Source organism: Macaca fascicularis, chromosome 19, assembly GCF_037993035.2.
Source record: "Macaca fascicularis isolate 582-1 chromosome 19, T2T-MFA8v1.1".
NCBI classification, from domain to species: Eukaryota; Metazoa; Chordata; class Mammalia; order Primates; family Cercopithecidae; genus Macaca; species Macaca fascicularis.
Genome location: NC_088393.1, coordinates 22,071,995 through 22,078,188, shown reverse-complemented (window position 1 = coordinate 22,078,188; position 6,194 = coordinate 22,071,995). Strand labels below are relative to the sequence as shown.

At 42.2% G+C, this 6,194-nt stretch overlaps 1 long non-coding RNA gene across 1 annotated transcript; it reads left to right on the top strand.

Moving 5' to 3' along the window:
• The first annotated feature begins 1,456 nt into the window (after positions 1–1,456).
• LOC135968330 (uncharacterized) lies at positions 1,457–4,929 on the top strand. Its single transcript, XR_010582996.2, has 2 exons — positions 1,457–1,910; positions 4,249–4,929. It is a non-coding gene; the product is annotated as an uncharacterized lncRNA (long non-coding RNA).
• Positions 4,930–6,194: the final 1,265 nt, after the last annotated feature.

Genomic DNA, 6,194 nt, shown 5'->3' with positions numbered 1-6,194 from the left:
CTTGGGATCAGGATCAGAACTGAAGATACAAACATCAGATTGGTGAGTATGGAGTGAACCTCAAATCTGTCCTTTAATCTCAATGCTTTCTTCAAACCAGTTTTATTCACTGAGGTCCTAACCATCATGTGAGGCTGGGAGAAGTCTGAAGCAACTAAGGATTCCTGTCCAGGGCACATTCTGACATTATTCAAGGGCTTCTGGACTGAACCCGGCCTCTGACAGCCCATCCGGGAGTTGGTAAATGATCTTCAGCTATCCTGTCACAAAATTTTCCCTAATTTTCCTTTCTTTCTATCTGCTGTCACGATGTGTCCTATTGTCTCTGTGTGTGCAATGTGCGGGAATTTTTACAGTTCAGGGAAACACTTCTGTTACGAAAGATTGGTAAACGCTGCAGATAGTAACTCAATAAGCATCTATCTTTTCTCTTGTGAGCACATGGTATTTCTAAGCCAACAGTGCCACCTAGTGAAAATAGAAATTCTCTTCATGAGACACTTGGTCCTTTACCATAACACTGCAGTTTCATAATTCTTTTTCTTTTACTTTTTTTTTTTTTTTTTTTGAGACGGAATTTTGCTCTTGTTGCCCAGGATGGAGTACAATGGCATGATCTTGACTCACTGCAGCCTCCATCTCCCGGGTTCAAGCAATTCTCCTGCCTCAGTCTCCAGAGTAGCTGGGCTTACAGGTAGGTGCATGCCAACATGCCTGGCTAATTTTTGTATTTTTAGTAGGGACGGGGTTTCATCACATTGGTCAGGCTGGTCTTGAACTCCTGACCTCAGATAATCTGCCCATCTCAGCCTCCCAAAGTGCTGGGATTACAGGCGTGAGCCACCATGCCTGGCCTAGTTTCCTAATTCTTTTTGTGCTGCTAGAAAAATCCTTCCTGTGAATGGGAAAGCTCTGCCTTCAACAATTAGGAGTAAAATGACCTCCATAGCCAAATTTTAGCTCTGATACTGTCCCATCAGTAGGAAAAATCTCCATTAGGTCCCTACCTTCATTTAAGCCACCTAATCTGTCTCCAATTAGAACAGTACTTAATTAGTAAGGAGAATTTTAACCAGAAACACTTTCTTAAGGGTGAATGTTTTATTATGAGCCATGATAGCAGGCAATCTAGCACATTCCCTTTTTTATTTTTATTTTTATTTTTATTTTTTTTTTGAGACGGAGTCTCGCTCTGTCACCCAGGCTGGAGTGCAATGGCCGGATCTCAGCTCACTGCAAGCTCCGCCTCCCGGGTTCACGCCATTCTCCTGCCTCAGCCTCCCGAGTAGCTGGGACTACAGGCGCCCACAACCGCGCCCGGCTAATTTTTTGTATTTTTAGTAGAGACGGGGTTTCACCGTGGTCTCGATCTCCTGACCTTGTGATCCGCCCGCCTCGGCCTCCCAAAGTGCTGGGATTACAGGCGTGAGCCACCGCGCCCGGCTACATTCCCTTTTTTAAAGAAACCTTGCCCAAAGGCGACTATTTCAGCCTCTGTGGAGATTCATTTTTTGGGGAGCCAGGAAGATCACACATTTTTAGAAAGTCAAAGGGGATGGCAGGTGGATAAGCTGAGGTTGCATGGATAAAGCACGGTTAATCCCATCACTTAGTTCATCTGGTTTCGTGGCTTGGAAAGTCACACCTACAACCATGGGCAGAATATTTAACGTGGTGCCAGGAACCAAGAAAAGAGAATGGTCATGGAGACACTCACACTGTCTTCCCCGCCACCCTGGGTAACAATGAGACAAGGAAAACTAAAAGGATGCTTTTATTCTCACTTCTTTTTCTAGATGGATAACAGACCATCTTCAGCTTGCACCACTCTGGAGTGCACTGTGAAACACTAGAAATTCTTTAACCTCAGGACTTTGAAGAGAAAAGCAACTCATTTTCTTTTGCACAAGGTAAGGGCATGGCATTTTTACTGAACCTTTGCAAGCATTGTAAAATCAACCCCGCTATTTTAACAGGCATATCAGGCAGGACAATAGAGAATAATCCCCCAGAATTAGAAAAGCAACTTACAGGAGAACCAACTGGGAACTTCCCTTATTTGGGGCCACCTCAAGTTCCCTTCTTATTATGGGATCTTAGGGAAGTAAAGGAAAGCTTGGGCCAATTCTCTGACAACTCTAATAGGTTTAAGAAGGTTTCCAGAATTTTGCTCAAGTGTATCTCCTCACATGAAAGGATGTTATGCAGCTTCTAAACCAAACCCCAACCACAGCTGAAAAGCAGGCAGCTCTGCAGGCAGCAGAGATTTTCAGAAATGAGCAATATAACTCCTATAATACACCAAAAGGAGATAGGGAACATGAAGAAATAGCAAAAACACGATTTCCAATAGGAGTGAAGCAGTTTCTCTTGACAACCATTATTGGGACTCCAGTAGCTCTGCGGATGAATGGAAAAGGAAACACTTTTTCATATGCATTTTAGAGGGTCTGGAAAGAACTAAGACCAAACTTCCTAACTGTTCTAAACTGTGTCTGATAGACCAAAAGCCAGATGAGAATCCTGCAGCCTTTATGGAATTGCCGAGAGGCACTAATAGGGCACCCTCCTTATCCCCTGATTTGGTTGAGAAACAGCTCATTCTAAAGGACAAGTTTATTACACAGTCAGCTTCATATATTAGAAGGAAACTACAGAAGCAAGCTATAGGACCAATAGCACCTAAAAGACCCTCCTGAAGGTGGCCACTTTGGTCTTTTGTAATAGAAACCAAGAAGAGGCTTTAGAGAGAGAGAAAGCACAGGAGACTGACAAAGGCTCTAGTAGCTTCTTTGCAGGCTTGGAAAGTGCAGGATCTCCAATGTGCATCTACTAGTTACTATCAGTGTGGCAAGCCAGGGTACTTTAAGAAGGAGTCCCCAGATGGCAAGAGGAAGCCATATTCATCCTGTCCAGCCTGTGGTGGTGACCAATGGAGATCAAACTGCCCACAGAAGTGAAGATCAATGGGCTCAGAACCAGTCTCACAGATGGTCCAGCAGGACTGAGTGTCCCAGGGCTCAAACCTTGGCTCTAACAGGCCAAACTGCCATTAGAGCAGAGGAGACCCCAGGTGATTCTGGAAATTAAAGGAAGGAAAGTAAACCTCCTTTTAAACACTAGAGCCAGTCTCTCTCTTTTCTCCACTCTAATTCAGATCTCCCCTCCTCCCATAGCATGACTATAAAGAGAATCTCAGGAAAAAATCTAATCTAATATTTTTCTCCACCCCTTCATTGCAGTTAAGAGGACCTATTGTTTACACGTGCTTTCAAGCCATTGTCGCAATGGCTGTACTAGTCAGAAAAGCCTCCAAATCAACCCTAGAAAATAATGTAATTGTTTACACCCAACATAATGTGGCAAAATTACTGTCCTCCAGGGGGATCCCTTAGCTAACAGCCAGTAAAGCAAGAAATACGTGAGGCGGAATAAGCAGTCGTCACTCTAAATAACATCTCTCCTGATGCACAAGCACTTAATTAGCTGAACAAGTAGCTCTTACAAGAGCGCTTAAATTAAGTAAGGGGAAGGTAGCTAACATTTACACTGACTCCAAGTATGCTTTCGTAGCTCTCCATGCTCATGCTGTCGTTTGAAAGACATTCTTTTAACACTGATGAATCTCTTATATCACCAAAAAATTAGAAAGTTATTATCCTCAGTTTTTCTTCCACAAGAAATAGTTGTGACACATTATAGGAAACATCACAAAGGAACAAATAAAGTAGCCAAAGGAAATAGGTTAGCTGATCAGGCTGCTAAGTCAGCGGCAAGGAAGCCTTAAGACATCAACACACTTCAATATCTTCTAATTTAGGAAGACTCCATAACAGAAATTAAACCTCAGTATTCCCCTGCAGAAATAAAATAGGCCACTTCTTGAGGGTATTCTTCCCAGCCCTCTGGATGACTACAGTCAGGTGATGTCAAACTCCATTTGACAGCCTCCAGCCAATGGAAAGTCCTTAAAATCCTTTGCTAAGCTTTTCATTTAGAAAAGGATAAAACTTATCACTGTGCTCAGAGATTATTTTCAAGCGAAAACTTCTATGTTGGTTAAGCATGTAACCTCTCTAGCTCCCTTTCAGCAGAAATTGATACAACTAGCGGAAGCCCAACCCCAATAAATAGGACCTTCTGTATTTAACCCAGAATATTTGGTATTATTACAAATTTTCCCCTCTCTCTCTTTCCATAAGTCAAGCTGGGAAGGCTTTTACATAGTTCTTCTTTCAACCCCGTCAGCAGTCAAATTTCAGGTATCAAATTCTGAATACATCACATGCAAATCAAAGCCTGAAGAGCTGAAGGTACAAGCCCTTGGAGGAACGTCCTGAATATAAATGTGAAGAAATAGAAGATCTTAAGCTGAAAATCATAAAAAGATAAGTAACTGAGTGAGGGTTATGCACCTTGCTCAACCCCATTCCTACCTCATCTGATACTTTTTGTCATTTCTACCTTTCCTCTCAAAATTTACCACCAAATATTAGCACTTCTTTTTAATGCATATTTGCAAGGAAATTTTTTTTTTTTTTTTTTTTTTTTTTTTTTTTTTTTTTGAGACGGAGTCTCGCTCTGTCGCCCAGGCTGGAGTGCAGTGGCGCGATCTCGGCTCACTGCAAGCTCCGCCTCCCGGGTTCACGCCATTCTCCTGCCTCAGCCTCCTGAGTAGCTGGGACTACAGGCGCCCACAACCGCGCCCGGCTAATTTTTTGTGTTTTTAGTAGAGACGGGGTTTCACCGTGGTCTCGATCTCCTGACCTTGTGATCCGCCCGCCTCGGCCTCCCAAAGTGCTTGGGATTACAGGCGTGAGCCACCGCGCCCGGCCACGGAAATTTTAATTATACATAGGATTGCAATTGTAACTTTGTAGATCCCCAAAGGGAAATGTATATCTTGGCAAGTAAAGTTTTAAACAGAAATTATTTACTATGCTACTTTTTTGAGAATTGTGTTCACTCTTATTTGCAATAGAACTATATGGCACCCACAATGTGAAATTCTGGTTGTAAAATTGCAACTGCTATATTTTGCCTAATTATTATCTTAATAACAGGATTAATAATTGCAGAAAATATTTAGTCCAGGTTGTTTCACGTACAGCAAGAGTAATAGTTACAGACAAGAAGTCAGCATGAAAGTTTTGAGGCCAGGCATGGTGGATCACACCTGTAATCCCAGCACTTTGGGATGCTAAGGTGGGTGGATCATCTGAGATAGGGAGTTCTCAAGGAGAACTCCCAAACTCCCTATCTCAGAGACCAGCCTGACTAACATAAAGAAACCTCATCTCTACTAAAAATACAAAATTAGCTGGGCGTGGTGCTGCATGTCTGTAATCCCAGCTATTCAGGAGGCTAAGGCAGGAGAATCACTTGAACCCGGGAGGCAGAGTTTGCAGTGAGCCCAGATCCCACCATTGCACTCCACCCTGGGCAACAAGAGTGAAACTCCATCCCTCCCACCCGCCAAAAAGAAAGAAAGAAAAAGAGAAGAAACTTACTATCACTAAGTTTGAAAGGACATCTTATTGAAGATTAGTAATATGGTGTACTCTAAGCTATGGAAAAATACTTATAAAGAAAGAGATTTTATATAAGAAAGAATCTTGTATGGTCAATTCTTGTCCTAAAAGAAAATGACTGGCTGTTTAAAGGAAGGATGTTTAGGACAAGTCAGAAAGTTAAAATACATTGTAAGATTGTCTACGGAAGTCATAAGAGAACTTAGGAATTGCCAAGGTTAACACTAAAGTTATTTTAGCCACTCAATAACGTATTTCTCTCAATCATATCACAAGTTATAAAAAAATGGCCTAAACCTAAAATTATTCCCTAATTGCTAATCAAAGGGGGAAAATGTATGTTTTTCTCAAGGAAAATGTTACTTTTATATTAACATTTCTGGTAATGTAAAGAGACATCTAGTAGAGGCAAACCGGTATTACAGTACATCGGGATAACTAACAGGTATCAAACTCTACTGTCATCGTTATGGTCTATAGCACCCCCAGTATTAGTGATAATTTTTTTTTTTTTTTTTTTTTGAGACTGAGTCTTGCTCTGTTGCTCAGACTGGAGTGCAGTGGTGCAATCTCGGCTCACTGCAAGCTCTGTCTCCCAGGTTCATGCCATTCTCCTGCCTCAGCCTCCTGAATAGCTGGGACTACAGGCGCCCACCACCGCGC